Here is an 18,066-nt window from a genome sequence, read left to right as displayed (position 1 = left end):
TAGGTCTCTAGAAACACTGAGGACATTTTCTTTTGGAAAGAAACTATGTTTTTTTTTTTGTTTTGGGGTTTTTTGTTTTTTTGTTTTTAAGTTTTTGTGGGTTTCTTTTTGTTTGGGGGGTTTTTTTGGTTGTTTTTAGTTTTTTTGTTTTGTTTTTGTTTTGTTTTGTTTTTTTTTTGCACATTAAAATGCCCTAGCAGTATCTAATTGAAAACCATGGTCAGGTTCAATTGTACTTATAGTTGTGTATTGTTTATTGCTATACGAACTGGAGGTGAGTTCTGTAAAAATGTATCTTATTTTTATACAGATAAAAATTGCAGACACTGTTCTATTTAAGTGGTTATTTGTTTAAATGATGGTGAATACTTTCTTAACACTGGTTTGTCTGCATGTGTAAAGATTTTTACAAGGAAATAAAATACAAATCTTGTTTTTCTAAACTGCTTCAAATATCTTATTTAAATAAATTATTAAACAGAAAAATTTTAATAGTAAAGTGCCTGTACTGATTTTCTGACAAAACCTTTTCTCCATCAGCTACATATATAGTTCAAGATTCTTAAATGCAGTTCTTACCTGCATTGAGAGCTATTCTAAAAGTCTTTGCCTTTATATTTGGAAAAAAACCAATGGGAGTTGTGCAACAATGTAATATTAAATGTTATATTGTAGCATTAAACCAGTCTTCAAGTTGAAACCTATTTGCACATATATAGTACTTAAAATTTGCTTTAAGCTTCTGGTACCATTTAAGTGAGCTGTCCTCTAGAACAAAGTCAAAACTTTTAACATAATGGTATATCAGACCCAACTGTTAAACATTAAAGGTTTTCTTTAATTTAGACAGTGAAGATTTATCTAGGCTAGGAGGACTGAATAATAAAATGAGGTCCCCTGGACTTGGCTAGCTGAAAAAAGTAAAATCTGACCATAAAGTAAATCAAGTTTTGTTGAAAAAGTCAGAAGTCCTATATCCAAATGAATACATTTTTAATATGCATATTGACAGTTATTTTACCAATAATTTGGAAGTGAATTTAGAAATTTTAGAAGGCCATATAGGATTTCATTATTTTATAGTTAATTAAGTTTTCCATTAATTTTTTTAACACTTGATTACGTGGCCACTAGACCTGGCTCTAAATAATTTTTTTGTTTCAAAAAATCAAATATACCCACAAAGATATGAAGATTTACTGCCACTAAGGATGTTCAAAAAAAAAAAAAAAACAGCTTCTCAAGATGATTCCAAAGACAAACATTCACCACTGGTGAGCAATAGGGCTGAAAAAAGTAGAAAGCCAAACAAGGCAACTACACTGCAAAAGAGAAGACTCATTTGGATTTTAAAATGTTGGGTGTGCTACTTATATCAGATATATTTGTAAGAACTAATGAGCGTTCTTTCTATATTTGATTTTGTAATACATACTGCTGAGCTAAACAATTTACAAGCCTAAACTACATCCAAACAGGAAACCCATTTATTTTCTTTACAAGACATGCACTGAAGAAAGGCAGAGACAAAAGTCCGTAAAGGCCCTGTTTAAAAAATTAATCTTGAATTTTTACAAGTTTTTAAATTTTTACCTACCTTACCCTTGTTTGGAAAGACCACCACGGGTGAGGTTTGTGAAGATGGAAGATAAAGAGAACACCTGCATGTGGGCTGAGAGCTGTATGTTAGAGGTGGCTTTGTGAGGGTGTCTGTTTCCATGCATCCTAATTTTTGCTTTGTGCTACTACTAAGTCAGTTTTCTGGGTTTTTGTCAAGGAGTTGACCACTTTATGCTGCTCTGCCTGAATTTAAAAACTTTTTTAATGTACCAGTTTTTGAACTTTTATTAAGGGAAAATTCAAATAGATGTAGTAAAATACCTATCTCTCAGCTCCAGAAATAATGATCAATTCATGGCCAGCCTATCTTGTTCATACCTACCAATTCACCATTCTATTTCCCACCCTTATTATTTGTAAGAAAATACCGACAACTGATTTCATCCTCAACCATTTCAGACTAAAAAAGGTAAGGACTTGAACATCACCAAAATACTTTTTTATACTTAAAAAATTAACAATGCCTTGTTTACCCAGTCAGTATCCAGATTTTCCTTACTATCTCTAAGGATTTGTTTTTATAACTGGGATATTCATGCAAGGTTCATCTATTTTATGTTTTAATCACAGACTCCCATCCTTTTCCCCTTGCAATTTAAATTGGGTCATTTGTCTTAAGGAAATTTTCATATTCTGGGTTTGCTCATTGTAACCCTCTGAAATCACTGGATGTATTTTTCTGTCTCCTGTATTGTAAACCTTGTAGATCTCAAGACTTGGCCAGATTCAGATTTGATAACTTTTCTTTTTTTTTTTTTTTACATAGTGTGAAATTTGGAAGTCTGGGGACCCAGATTATGTGCTATTCTAAACCGTTACTAGACTGCTGCCTCATCCACTAGGTATTTCTTTCAGTTGCCAATTCTTAATCCATTAGTGCTTGTACCTTTGACAGCTTTTTGTATTTCCTGTGTATACGTTCTCTCATTATCTTGTTTTTCCCACTACAGCCCTAAGTCTTAATGCAGACAAGTTGTTAACTATTTTTCCTAATGATCCTGATTCTTAATACAAGTCCTTTCATGTTATGGAATGTTAATGTTTGTCCTTTATGACTGTATCTTAACCCTAAAGGAAGACCAGTGAAATTCTTCATCACCTTTCCATTTTGAAATAGTGATCATCAAAAAGATTACCTTTTAACTGCGGTTCTAACTTTGCTTTATAGCTTTAAATATTGTCAGTTATTATTAGCATCAGTTATTAACAGCATTATTAATGCCCATAACCTGCATTCAAAGCCATATTTAAAAACTTAAAGGTAGCTCTCATGAAAGTTTCCAAAAACAAGATAATTTCATAATAATATTCACGGTACTAAGAGCCATTTCTTAACATGGGCTGTAACAGATAACTGTGAAGTTCTTTTTTCTTAAAGACCAGAGTTTTCCAAGATTCATGTTAAAATCACAGGCATACTGGGAGCCTAGTTTAACTAGAGAGTGTTCATGAGGTTTGATAAGGAAAACTCCCTTCCCCCACGGGGAAAACTGGAAGGGGAGCAGTATTCATTGTATGGGCCCTGATCCCCTCACGTTCCCTAGAGTAGCTGTGTGTGGCTGACTTTGTAGCCATTTGTCCCGTTTCTCGAATGAAAGAAACATGGACTTGTAGGTCATGTCTGAATTCAAGATATTCCTCTACCAAGGGGATTTGGCAAGTTATTTGGCCCTTGCCCTTACCTCACAGCATTTTGTTAAGCAAGTTCTATTTTTAGCTGTGCAATTCAAAATTAGTATTAGCATCCAACTATTTAGAAGAGTTTGAATTCTACATTTCCTATGAACACCGTTCAAAATACAGCTGTTTCAGAATACTTCATGAAATGAGATCTGATTCTGAACAAGATTTTCATGAAAACACTGGGCCCTTTGATTCCAAGTGTTCTCTGGTTTTGCTGCCTCTGCTTAGTTTAATTCTAACCTAAGTTCAGGAACAGAGCAAATTGCTATCCTGTCTGCTTTTATATGTCATCCAATTCCTTTCCCCTACATCAGCCATCACCTCAACCACATGTGGTTGTAGTGTTTCTATGTATGCCTTTGCTACAATCTCTCAAACAGTAGCTAATGATCTATTTAAAACGTTAATCACATGTTCTTCTAATACATAAAGCTTCCAATGGTTTCACATTTCACTCTGAATAAAATACAAACCCCTGACTCTGGCTGTATGTAATCCAGTCCTTGCCGGCCTCTTCCCTCAACCAACCTTTCTCTTCCTCAAATGTGCACATATCTATTCCTGAGTCTTTTGCCCTTGCCGTCCTTTCTTGCTTCGGAGGCTCTCCCAAATCTTATTTGATAGGCTTCATCATTCAGGTGCCATTCTCTCCACAGGGGGTGCATTCACACCCTAAAATAAGCTCCCCAGACATGTTCTATTCATCATGTTCTATTCCTTAGCACTAATTTTTTTCATAATAACCACTATCTGAAATTACCTGATTTTATCACTTTTACTCATAAGAATATAAGCTTCAAGAAAGCAGAAGAGTGTGGTTTATTCATTATTGTATATTCCTCACCTAATCCTACAACAGTGCCTGACCCATAATAGGGCATGCAACAAATACTGAGAAATGAATGAATTTCAATTGATGCTAATTCTCTGACATTTTAAGCTTTCATCTTTCAAGCATGAGCATGTGCTCTTTATCCAGTTGCCCCTCTGTGAATGTATGTATTCTTTTCACAAGGTTCTAGGTTCCTGGAGCTCACAGTTGAAAGGGGACAGAGACCTATAAACAATGGCCTGGGGTAGCAAACTGGTAGGTCATGGCCAAATCCTAGCTTGCACATGTATCTGGTTTGTGCAATGTTAGTTTTAAATGAACTAACTGGTACAGTTTTTATTGGAAATATTCACATAAAATCCTAAACTTCCAGCTTCTTTTTAAAAAGTTAAAATACATGAGATCTACAATCCCTGGCAGCAACTGACTGGCACCAAGTAGCCCTCTGGTTGGGGTGTGCACATTCTAGTGCATTCCAGTTCCTTCCATTCCCTATTCACAACAATGAAGGCAGGTCTTGTTTTGCATTTATCAGTGTGCTGACCATGGTATTTTTCTTGAATCCTGCTCTTTTTGCTCCCTGATATACCTGCCTGGTCTTTGCAGTAGACCCCTAACATCTCAGAGAATAATCCAAGACCTATATAAATCCCACATCTGTGAATGTGGCATAGTATGTATAGGATACTATGTCAACTGAAAATCATATTATTTACCATGCCCGGCATCTCTTTACTGGTCAACCACTGATAACCATGGTTAACCTTTCCAAACTGGAATTCTTCATTGGAGGAGCTTTTGCATAGCTGAAGCATTTGTGAAAAAATTCACACATGGACTCTTCCTGTTTTTATACAGAGTATATAACACATCAGATCTTCATACAGAGTATGAGGTACAGCATAAGTCTAAGCCACCATGAGGTTAAATATTCCACCCTAAATTACAAAACTAATTTTCTGCTCAAAATGTATTATTTTCTTGGCCCTTTTCAAACCAAGTTTTATTAATTTAACTATTACTGCAACATTGACTAACAATGTACAATGATGTCACGTTGAAACTGGTTAGTCCTAGCAGACTATATTTTACACATGAGGGAAGTTAAGAGTTAGCAAATGAACTTTTAACTTACTTGAAAATAGTGAAATTGCAAATGTTAAGTGTCTGCTGTAATTACATTTAACCTGATGAGGGCTACCATGATAGGTTTCTACTTAGAGAAATAAAAGGTAGAGAAAGTCTTGATGGCTACATATGTGGCCAATATCTTCACAGAATAGCTGCTTGCAGGGTGCTTGCTTTCCAGCTGGGAGGCGATGTTTTTAAAAGCTAAATCACATCCAAAGTAATCTCCAGTACAGTTTAGGGCCAAGCCTGCAGTACAGTAAGTGCTGTGTTTAAAAAAGGAAAAGGGACCACCGTGGCCCAGAGGGCCTTGGAAAGTTTTCATTGAGAATAGGGAACGTGGGCTGGCCTAGAACAGGAAGGGCCTGAAGGGCCAAGATGGAAAGGCAATGTAACATGGAGGCAGTGTGCGAGGTGTTCGCTGGAGCGTGTGCTGGGGGGACACCAGGCCTGTTGCTCCGGCCAGAGAAGCTGGCACGGGGAGCAGCATACTTACGGAGTCACACTGCTGGGGGTCAGTGTTTAGCTCCTCCACTTTTTATCTATCTAATTTTGCACACACTACTCAACATCTCCAAACTTCCATTTCCCATTTGAAGAGTTAGTTATTGAGTCTGCTGTATTCAGATGTTATGAGGATTAAAATAAATAATGTGTGTGTGTGTGTGTGTGTGTGTGTGTGTGTGTGTGTGTATAATGCATTTACCACAGGAGGCTTGTAGTGAATGTTCAACAGATGCTACTCTCATTATATCAGTATCATCAGAGGCTTGTGGATGCCACCAGAGAGCCACTGTGTTAAGCAGGTGACTATTAATTTCCTAGGATCGCTATAACCAATATTACCACATACTTGCTGACTTAAATTTATTCTCACAATTCTGAAGGCTAGATATCAAGGTGTTGGCAGGGCTGTGCTCCCTTTGAAGGTTCTAGGGAAGAATCCTTGGATTCTCCCTAGCTTCTTGTGGCTCCCAGCCATTCGTGGCATTCGTTGGATTGTAGCTGTGTCACTGCATTCTCTGCCTCCATCTTCACGTGGACTTTTTCTCTCTGTGTATGTCCGCCTTATAAAGACACCGGTCACTGGGGGCGCCTGGGTGGCGCAGTCGGTTAAGCGTCCGACTTCAGCCAGGTCACGATCTCGCGGTCCGTGAGTTCGAGCCCCGCGTCAGGCTCTGGGCTGATGGCTCGGAGCCTGGAGCCTGTTTCCGATTCTGTGTCTCCCTCTCTCTCTGCCCCTCCCCCGTTCATGCTCTGTCTCTCTCTGTCCCAAAAATAAATAAACGTTGAAAAAAAAATTAAAAAAAAAAAAAGACACCGGTCACTGGATTTAGGTGTGACCGCATCTAAACTAATTACATCTGCAAAGACACTATTTACAAATAAAGTCACACTGTAAGGTTCTAGATGGACATGAATTTGAGGGAGGGTGGGGAGGACTATTAAACCCACTACAATGACATAAGAAAAACAAGTTGAAAGACACTGAAGTGAATATTTTTTTTTTATTTATTTGAGAGAGAGAGAGAACACACACAAGCAGGGGACGGGCAGAGAGAGAATCCCAAGCAGGCTCCATGCTATCAGCACAGAGCCTGACTTGGGGCTCGATCTCATAAACCATGAAATCATGACCTGAACTGAAATCAAAAGTTGGACGCTCAACCAACTGAGCCACTCAGGCGCCCCTGAAGTGAACATTTTTTTAACTTTCATTGTGAAATAATTTCAGAAGAATTCCTGTATATCCCTCACCCAGATTCCCCAAATGTTAACATTTTACCTCCCTTGCTTTATCACTCTCTCTCCCTCTACGGGTGTATGTACTGGATTTTCTGATATGTTTGAGAGTAAGCTGCAGTGATGATGTCCGTTTACCTGTATTTCAATGTATACCCCCTAAAAATCAGGACATTTATCTTACATATCTGTAGTATAATTATCAAAGTTAGGAAATTACAAAAACTATACTGACCTATTCAAATATTGCCAATTTTCCTAATGGCCTTTTCTGGCCCAGGATCTAATCTAGAATCACACATTCCCTTTAGTTTCGTTTCATCTGAAATAGTTTCTCAGTCTTTCATGACTGTGACATTTTTTTGTTTGGGGGAGATTTGTTTTATTTTTTCCATTATAGTTTGATAAATTTCAAGCCTCTAAGAACAATTATGAGCAGTACAGCTAGTACCTTTCTATTCATTACCTGAGACTCACTAATAGTTGTATTTTGCTACACTTGTGTCATCTCTCTAGGCATATATGTATGTGTATATACATACACACATATTTTTGTTTTCTGAACCATTTAAGTCACTTCACCTTTAAATATTTTAGCATATAGCACAAACGATCAAGGACATTTGCCCACATTGCCACAATTTAACTGTCATCACACTCAGGAAATTTAGCACCGATATAGTTATGTAATACACAGTTTATGTTAGAATTTTCCAGATTGTTTTAAAAATGTGTATAACTGGGTATTGGTTGGTTGATGCAGGATCCAAAGATTATATATAGTATTTAGTTTAATATCTCTTAGGCTTCATTAATCTAGAAAAGTCCCTGTGGTCAGATCCATGTTAAACATTTTTGGTAGGCACACTACAAAGATAATATTATGTTCTCAGTGTAACACCAAGCAGGCACATGTCAATTTGTCCTATTATCATTGATAGTAACTTTGATCATGTGACTAAGGTGGTGTTCACCAGATTCCGTCACTGGGAAGGTACTTTCAATATGTACTCTATGGGGTTATACATGAAGACTGAATTTCCTGTTCCTTGACAGTTTTTACCAATGACTTTAGCATCCATTAATGGTATTGCCTAAATCAAGTTTTGTTTTGTTTCGTTTTGTTACTAGTAGTTGGAAAATGTGATTCTTCTATTTCTAGCCTGTTTAAGCATTTATTGGTTGGCATTCTTCTCATTATTCCTCTCATTATTCATTGTGATGCTGATATTACCCCAAATTAGGCCAGTGGAAACTCCTGTAAGCTAGCTCCCTTGACCTTTCAATAACATCCTCATTAGTTTTGGGCATTATATGTTATTTTCTTTTAAAACAAGATAATCCAGGCTCACCTTGTACTTTCTCTGCTTCAACCCTGGAACAAGCCATTCCTCTAAGAAGTACAGGTTCCCGTTAGTAAGGGACCAAGTTCTGGCATAAGGTATGCGTGTTGCTATCGCGGTGTTACTGCTTCTACATGGAGGTTTCACATGAAACCTCCAATTCTAATCCATCACTAGGGGGTTATTTTCCTCCTTCCTCCCAGTGTAAACCAGTGGTTTTGCAAATGTCCCTTAACTGAGGTTCATCCCATGTTTCCTCATGACTAGACTCAGGTTTTGTGCTTTGGGTAGGAATATGATAGAAGTGAGTTGTGTCTTTCTCAGTGCATCAGATTAGGAGGCACATGTTGACTGGTTCCATCACTAACGGAATTGCTTTTGATTACTGGTTAAGGCGGTGTCTGCCAGTGTTCTCAGACTAGTTTCCCCTTTGTAATGAATATCTTATGTGGGGACAGCTTGGGTGGCTCAGTGGGTTGAATGTCTGGCTTCGGCTCAGGCCATAATCTCATAGTTTGTGGGTTCGAGCCCTGAATTGGGCTCTGTGCTGACAGCTCAGAGCCCGGAGCCTTCCTCGGATTCTGTGTCTCCCTCTCTGAGCTTCCCCCACTCACACTGTGTCTCTCTCAGAAATAAATAAAAAACATTAAAAAAAATAAGTATCTAATGTGGGAGATGCTTCAAGATCACATACTGTTTTTCATCATAATTCTGCCTACTAATTTTAGTACCCATTGCTTTTAGCCTGAAAATAATTATTCCAGCATATAATAATAATTCCAGCATTCCTTCTTCCATTTATTAGTTGGAATCCCACTGTAAGGAAGAGCTTTCCCTTCTTCGTTTATCCTTTGTTTATGTATATCAGTATGGACTCATTTTGTGGGTTATAATCCATTACTATCACTAATTTGTTATAGTTATCCCAGATATAGCCAACGAGAAATGCTGTAAGATAGCTCCCGTGTCCTTTGAGATAAATATTTTTTTAAATGGTTAGTTATTTTTGAGAGAGAGAGAGGCAGAGAGCACGTGCGCATGTGCACACAAGCAGGTGAGGGGCAGAGATAGAGGGAAACAGAATCTGAAGCAGGCTCCAGGCTCTGAGCTGACAGCAAGGAGCCCAATGCGAGGCTTTAACTCAACGAACTGTGAGATCCTCACTTTAGCCAAAGTCGGACACTCAACTGACTGTCCACCCCAGCACCCTGAGATTAATATTTTTAAGACTTTTCTTCACAGGTGTGACTTTCCAAAAGATTCACACCATTTATACATTTTCTAGGAGTGTATAATGAGACGTCCTTGGGCTTTTTCATCAGCACTGGCTTTAGAAGGGATAGAGTGACTTTTAAAGGTCAAGGTAACAAGGACGGGGCCGGGTGGCTCAGTCAGTTGAGTGACCAATTTCAGCTCAGGTCATGATCTCACGGTTGGTGGGTTTGAGCTCTCCTTTGGGCTCTGTGCTGACAGCTCAGAGCCTGGAGCCTGCTTCAGATTCTGTGTCTCTCCCTATCTCTGCCCTCCCCTGCTTGCACTCTCTCTAAAATAAACATTAAGAAAAATATTTTAAAAATAATAAACGTCAAGGTAACTAGGGGCGCCTGGGTGACACAGTTGATTAAGCATCCAACTTCAGCTCAGGTCATGATCTGGTGGTTCGTGAGGGCTTGAATTTCAAGCCCCACAGCAAGCTCTGTGCTGACAGCTCAGAGCCTGGAAGCTGCTTTGTATTCTATGTCTCCTTCTCTTTCTGCCCCTCCCCCACTCATGCTCTGTCTCTCTCTCTCAAAAACAAACATTAAAAAAATAAATAAATGCCAAGGTAACCACACTGCAAATGTATAGGGCTTCTCATGGATGCAGTTTCCTTGTGGTTCATGACAATCTTCCCCAACCATGATCAGTTCCCATTCTCCAACAATCTGTTCTTTCCTTAAAAGAGCCTTTCAGTTTGCAGCACGAGTTAGTAATAAGTACTGCTGCCCATTAGAGGTCACTTTCGGCTAGATGTGATAGAAGATCTCTCTAAATCTCTTATCAGCTGACCAGCAAGTCTTGCTCTGAACACAATAAGGATTTGTCTGTTTCTAAAAGAACACTAGTGTCATTAGACATGTCCACTTAAGCCTCATTTAAGTCCTTAATCCAGACTTGAATCTGTGATAACAACTCAAAGGGTACACGCCTTTGCTAAGTTCTGCTGGAAGAAAAATAACGACAGTGACATCTAGTCATATAAGCACTATGTTCCAGATGACTATCTGTTTCACAAATATTAACTCACTTCCCATCTTTCAAAAACCATACAGTGTGTGTTGGGGGGAACCCATGAAGAGGTGATTTCACACAGCTAGTAAGTGGTTGAACCAGAATTCTAACCCAAATAGTTTGTTCCAGAGTCCAAACCACTTATACTTATATACTTATACTTAACGTATATACCTATATATACATATATACTTAACGTATATACTTATATAAGTATATACGTATAACGTATAACGTATATACTTATACTTAACGTATATACTTATATAAGTATATACGTATAACGTATAACGTATATACTTATACTTAACCACTATACTGTGTATCAACCTGCATGGCTTTATTGGAGTCCCATTTTAATTAGATCTTTCTATATCTTTCCAAACCTGGAATCACTGGCTTCTTTATAAAACATCCACATAATGAGATTTAAAATCATCAGAGGTCTTTTGGAGGTTAGCAGTGGATGCTTATCAGCTGTGTGCCACTGGGAATTAGTCCAGTGGAGACATATCTGAGCCCAGTTTGACCTCCGTGGTTACAGGCTGGCCAGGTCCTGGGATCAACCCTAGTAACCCAGCAGCTCCACCAACACCCTGTTCAGGTGATCAGACAATCTGAGGTCACCAGCTTTTCCCTGCTTGGCCCTTGCTTCCTAGAAAAGTAGCAGCTTGCTTTGGAAGCTGCTTCAAATTAATCCCTCAAGGTACCTGATAAGGTTTCAGACCTTCTTTCCTTGGTGGGGGGTGGTGAAAGAGGGCAGGGGTTCTAGTGTTAGACTGACCTGCACTAGAAACCCTGTGCCCCTGCTCAGTGCTGTGTCACCTTGGGCAGAACTGCTTAACTCCGTGAGCCTGAGTTTCCTCATCTTGAGTACTCTCCTGGCACAAATGTTGAGAGAATTAGTGATGAATGTAAAGGATATTGGCAGAGGGTAGGAAGTACTTGGTAGGTTTTATTATTACCACTTCCTTAAAGGTACAGCCCAATTCCCACCAATCAGAATAGCTGACCCTGATGTGTCCTCGGTGGTTCTGTCCTTTTTCTCAAACACCAGTGCCTCTAACTGCCTGTGTTATCCCTTGAGCAATGAAAACACATCACTCTTGCTGGCAAGTGTCATCTCTTGTGTCTGGCCTAATTCTCCAACTAGACTTCAGTCAAGTCTGGGGCTGCCCTTTATACCTTTTCATATCCCTAGTCTTAACCAAGGACCCAAAACAGTAAGTGCTCAGTAAATGACTGCTGATGACAGAGACTAATTGAAGTTACTTCACAAGTATTTATGGAGATTTTACCAAGCATCAGGCAATGGACAAGGCTCTGAGACAGTGAGGTGATTAAAACCTGGCCAAAGGAACTCTTGCTCTGGCTAAAAGTTTCTGCTAAAGCCAAAACAGTTCATGCACCTTTCCAGGCATCCAATTCCCAGAGAACGACCTTCTCTGTTGAGGCAATCTGGTTCACTGTGTCTCCAACAAAAGGCAAAGCCAAGCCCACAGGCCAGAGCCCTTTTCACCGTGGAGAGTACATACCATGGCAATTAGTGCCCAAGGACCTTGGTGCCATTTGGGACCTCACTAGCTAGCTGTTCTGTCCTTAAGACCAGCCAGCAGCCCCTGAGATGGTGAGCACAGGAGACAGTCCATGCTCTCCCCACAAGGGGTCAGCACAAGACCACAAGTGCTAGAGGACCTAGTCAGTGATGGACTCCTTCCCCAGGACTCATCCCAACCATGCAGTATTTGAATGATTTGTTCTTGGGTGGAGTGGATGAAAAGGGAGAGAATGGGTTGGAAAAAAATGAAACTATCTGTTGAATGTGCAAGCTGCTGCAGTCATGAAATCAAACAATGTTTGACTAAATATTTTTAATGCAAAGAAATCAGGTAATTTGAGGGTTTCAAAAAACAAACACTGTCAGGAAAACAAATGATAACTGAAGAAAATACTATGCATTAGCAAAAGCTCTACTCTTTCATTTGCAAAAGCAAAATGACTTTTTTTTTTTCTCCAGGAAAAGGAAGGCCTTCAGAAGTTAAAAGAAATGCAGTTTACTGACTAAGCCCTTCTCTGCAACAGAAACAAAGAACCTTCCCTCTTATCTGGGTTCAGAACTGGCAAGCAACCTCAATGTGGGCACTTGATAAATATTCACTGATGATGAAAATGTTCACACTGCAAAGAAACCATCCTGTTATTTCAAGAACCCTTCTGAAATGCCAGTGATTGAAGCCAGATCTTGACTGTCCTTTGCAAATCTTGAACAAGAAAAGCCCAGTTCAGCTGGTCACGTGGAACAAAACAGAACAAGAACAGTGGATTAATCTCTTCTGGTGTCTGGGGTTGTGACTGGCAAACTGAGGCAGTGGGTAGGGTTTTGAAATAACCACTCCCAAAACATCCAAGCAATTGAGGTTTAGTGTCTCCACTTTGTAGGGAAAAAACGACCTCATTTTTCTTTGCATTGGATGTGCAGGCTATGCCTACGAACAGAAATAGGTAAAGCTGGTGCAGGGAGTGGCAGTTCATTTTAGTCATCCTGAACCATCTCGATCATGATGTATCAACTGAGCTGAGGGACATTCAGAGAGAACATGGTGAAACCAATGCATTGGTATGTTGCCCGGTCAAGGTCTGCTTGTTTTGGCCCGGGTACACCTGGCCTTGGCCAGTGCAATCTTGATAAACAGAAATGAATGCACCTCAGTAACCACTGCCCAGACAGCCTATGTTGGTGAAGCTGGGGTCTGGCTGAACTGTACCAGGATGTCTTGGAGACCTTCCATCAGCTGGGCCCTGTCTGTCCCTACAGAGACCTCTTTCTGGGTTCTAAGAAACTCTCAATTTGTCAGTGGTTAATTCAGGCCAGAGCAGGGGTGGCACAGCCACTGCTTGGGTGTGGGCTTGGGCTATCTTAGGCCTGGAACAGAACAGCTCTATTTCCTCACACTAGCGTCCCATCCCCCACCACCATTCTGTACCTCCCCCTTCATGAGTAGCCTCAAATTTTTCTTAGCAACAGAGGGGTGGGGCTAGGAGCGCCTCCTCCCGCTCCCCTGTGGCTCCCCTAGTCCTCCGTGTTGGGTTTAGTTTCACTCACACACACACCTAAGTGAAGACAGCCCTGACAGGTTTAGCAGTGTCTTCATCTGGGGTTCCCAGGCCTTGAGGTGAGCTCTGAGGCTAGCACCATGATACAAGGGGTAGGTGGCAGCTGAAGCCCACATCAGGGAATCAACCCCCCAGTCAGCATAGTGATGCCAGAGCAGGCAGGGAAGCCCCAGGAAAACCACTTCACTTGCCACAGCTTTAGCCCCCTGACCTTGGCCTTGCATATGGGCCTCTATTTCTAGTGCACCCCCACCCCCATCCCAGCCACCACCTCTGACCTTATCAAAATCTGCCCTTCCAGCAGCTTCTTCTGCCCATGGGTCCTGGCCCCATGCTTGAACAAAATCTGCCCTTCCATCTGCCCCACAGATACTGCCTGAGCATATTATATGTGCAAGACAGACCTCTGCTGAGAGGTAGGCTGTGGCTCTCTCCTCTCAAATCTAAAATACCAGGGAAGTAAAAGAGCATTAACTGAATCCTTGCTTTGTGCCAGAAGCTTTAGATGCATGATCTCTCTTAATCTTGCCCTCATACCTTAAAGGAAGGCCTCATTATTACCATAAGAACCAAGAGTAGGGGCACTGCTGCCTGACTGCCTGAGTTCAAAAGTCCAGGTTTGCTATGCACTCTGTATGTGACCTTGGGCAGATGATTTGACCTACCTGCCCACCTCACCAGGAAAATAAGAATCAGGCTACTGTGAGCATTAATGGGTTAACTTATGTGAAAGGTGCTAAGAGCAGTCCTACAGAAGTGCTAGTCATCATTATATATTATTAGCTACTATATGTTAAAGATAAGAAAACAGAAGCCACACAATCACTTGTGAAGCCTGGCTTCTGGTGGGCTCCATACAATTGCTCTCCCCTCATCACATCACATTTTCTTTAGCATTGTAAAGTGCCGTTCCCCTTCCAGGGATGGTTACATTTGGCCAATGGCCAGAGCCTTGAAAGTGAGTATAGGAGAGAAATTGGAGAACAGGAGCCACCTGAGTTTTATCTGGGGCTCCTGAAATTGTGCCCCATAAGAGTTACCAGTGACCAGCAGTGGTCCTGTCCTCCATCTCTGGGCAGGAAGGTCCTGACTTTTTGAAGAGGGCTGACCCTGGCACCTGTCCCTTTTCTGCTCAGAAGCAGGCTGAGACCACATGATTCTAAAACTCCCCATCCCCATTCCCATCCTAGAATCTGGGTAGTTTTTCCTGAAAATATGGCAGGTTTTCAATTTAAACCCAACCCCACAAAGCCCATGTTCCAAAGCCCATGTTCTCTCCATTCTTATCTTGGTCACTTACCCCACAGCTGCCCAGACATCTGTGGCAGACAGACAAATGAGGCCACAGGGATTGACAGAGTCATGGCGTGGCCTCCGTGTGTAGGGGAGGAAGGGAACAGGAAACTGGAACAAAGGCCAATGCTGGGTGCAGGCCCATGTATGGATAACTAAGTTATCTGATCACTCAATTTATAAATCCAATCAATGGGAAAATCACGTGCACTCACCTAACATCTACAAGGGACTCCCTTCAGCCCAAAAGCAGAAAAGTATCCAGAGATATCTTGGTTCAGGCAAACTATAGTCTCAAGGGTGCAGCATTTTCTGGAGCTTCTATCATGCCCTGAATTGATGCTCTCCTAATTAGCTTTGTGGTCTTGGCCAAATTTCTCTGAACCTCTCTAAAACCGGGATTTACTAATATATAAAACAGGGAAAATGCTCCCTACCTCACAGGATTTTCCTAAGGTTAACTGTAGTGATATATGCAAAACTGCCAGGGGCGGGCACAGAAGAGATAAGGCCCTTCTCAGGAACCAGCAGTGCCTGTGATGGGCTGTCAACTGCCTTCCTGGGTCCCCCATGCCTCTGTAACAAGCTGTCCACCTGCCCCTCCACTGTCAGACCCTCCAAGCTATTTGGTGTGTGCTCACTGGCCTCCTCAAAGCAGGATGGTATTTGGCACCAGGTGACAAAATTCTTCTCAGTTCTGCAGTGAGTCCCTAGAGGCTTCCCATCCTTCCCGCTCAGGAGGAGGAGGAAGAGAGAAAGGGCATGGAGTTGGAGGGGGACACAGAGTGAAATTTCCAGAAGTCCAGCAACCTCTCATCCTGGTCCCAATGCCAAAAAGCTGAGTCTAAAAGGAAGTTCCTCAGAGGCCTGGGGAAAAGGCCTGTAAGGGAAGTAAAGAGATATCTGGAATGTTGAATGCTGTGAAGAAATTTGTCAGATGAGAAAGGAAAAGGAAAGTGATTAACTAGGTCAAAGGGCACGAGTTTTCAGTCTACTATTCATCATGACTGGAGGATGACTACCGATCAGATTATTTCATCCACCAGTATGGAGGGAAAAGGCTTGTTAATTTTTTTTTCTTTTCAGTGTGTTCCTCCCCACCATGCAAACAGTTCTCATTCTGCAAGGCTGGGGGAATTCAATTCCAAGCACTCAATGTAGTGAGAAGGTGAGGGGTTTGAAGCCAGAATACCTGGGTTCAAGCTGTTGTTCCCCTCTGACCTGCCTGTGACCCTTAGACCTCAAATTCCTCACCTGAAAATAAAAGCAGTTGGGACTTCAGGGCTGTGGTGAGCAATCTGTGAGAAATGTGTGGGGAGGCTTCTCAAAGAGGGAACATAGCAGTCATTGGTCACTTGTTATTGTTATTATGCAGAATTTCTCTCTAAGCCAACTAGTGCTGTTCCACTGTCCACAATGAGAAAGACAGCTAGTTATCAGGGCATTTTGTAATCTTTGGGGATTTAAAAGGTTTAAAAGGCTGAAGAAGAGTAGCCAAGTGCTTTGGTTTCTCACCTGTTCCTCCATCCAATCGCCAGCATCCTGGGGAAAATATGGCCCCTTTTGGGGAAAGGCTACCATCAGGCCCCAGGCAGGCCTCTCTGCAGGCTCAGAGGAGCAGCCAACGGCTGGGTAGCAAGATGGGGAACAGGGAGCTCAAACATGCCTCCCTCCTGGGGCCTAGGGCTCCATTCTGCGCTGTTGTCTTCGTGGGTCACTTCCTCCATTAAAATGGTATTTAACATTGTATTTTATGTCTGAATTTATATAAAAACGGGTATAATCCAGGCTGGGTTCATTACTGCATATTCATAATTACTTTTTCTTATGATTTTAATAGAAATTTAAAAGAAATGAATGATGAGCACTTTGGCCACTAGGGGGCAGCATGAGCTCACTAGATGATTACGGGAACTCGGGTGGAGGGGTGGCCCCAGTAAATAGTGGAGAAAGACAGGGCGACGACTCCCACCGCTGACTCACAAAGGGCTTTTGCTTCCCACAGCGTTTCCTCAGAGAGTGTTGTGTTTGCTCCTCACATCAGTCCCAGGAAGCAGGCGGGTGGGGTGGGTGTTAAGTGCCCCACTTGGGGCAGGGAAGTGAGGCTCACCCTGGGAGGCCCAGTGTCATGCAGGGTCACACGGTGGCAGAGGCAGGCCCAATCAGAATTTCCTGGCTCCTCCTGCCATACTTCTCTCTCAGAGCCTCTGCCGGGCTGGATGCTGAGCAGACAAGGGAAGGACGGCGCAGCCAAACTACACTTAATTTTGGTGGCTCAGCCCTGCCAAGCACCACCAGCCTCCCCTCCGCCCGACTCCTCCCCCATAAAACTCACGGGGAGAAGCAGTCCTCCTTCCGAATAGAAGCAGAGAGGACACAACATTCCAGACCCAGTCCCTACCCCCAACCTCCCTTGGGGCCAAGCATGCCTTTGTTCACTCCCCTTGTCCAACCACCGACCAGCCAGGAGCGAGCCTGGTAGGTGGGAGAGACATTCACTCTGCTCCCTGGAGGACAAGCGACACCAGAAGCACACAAAAGGCATTCACTGTGCAAAGGCTAGAGGAAGAAATAAGCACTACATGGGCGCAGGGTGCCTGGCAAGGGCACACAGCAAAGAAGGAAAGACCAGAAACAAAAGCAAACAGAGCAGAGGCAGGAGACATGGGATCTTGAAAGCGGGTTTTCTACCTCCCCGGGGGAACACCCAGCTTGTTGCCTGGTGGAGTGCGTGGCAAGGCCGGAACAATAGGCCTTTCTCTCTCCTCCACAGCTAAGCACACACCCAGGAGGAAGAGAGCTGCGCTCATAGATGCCAACTCTGTGCTGGGGTTCTGGACTGAAGGGGAAGCTAGTTAACAACACAGATAATTTGTGTTCAGTTTCCTCCTTTAGAGGTGAGGGCCATGCCTAAACCCATGTGATAAATAAAAGGCAGATTTCCTTGCTGGATGAGCAGAAAAGGACTGTTCACTTTTTTAGGGGAAACACAAGAACCCAATTGAAATGGATGTGAAAAGGCAACCCCTAGGGTGGTTT

The 18,066-nt window shown here is 42.0% G+C and overlaps 1 long non-coding RNA gene across 1 annotated transcript; it reads left to right on the top strand.

Annotated features, from left to right (window-relative positions):
- Positions 1–105: 105 nt before the first annotated feature.
- Positions 106–12,951, top strand: LOC124525972 (uncharacterized). The gene is made up of 2 exons (XR_006965591.1): positions 106–2,462; positions 12,638–12,951. It is a non-coding gene; the product is annotated as an uncharacterized LOC124525972 (long non-coding RNA).
- Positions 12,952–18,066: the final 5,115 nt, after the last annotated feature.

The sequence above is a fragment of the Lynx rufus genome, unplaced genomic scaffold, assembly GCF_022079265.1.
Source record: "Lynx rufus isolate CCGP_SWC_20201006 ecotype Redwood Valley unplaced genomic scaffold, mLynRuf1.p SCAF_5, whole genome shotgun sequence".
Taxonomy (NCBI): Eukaryota; Metazoa; Chordata; class Mammalia; order Carnivora; family Felidae; genus Lynx; species Lynx rufus.
This window is presented reverse-complemented; position numbering and strand designations above follow the sequence as displayed.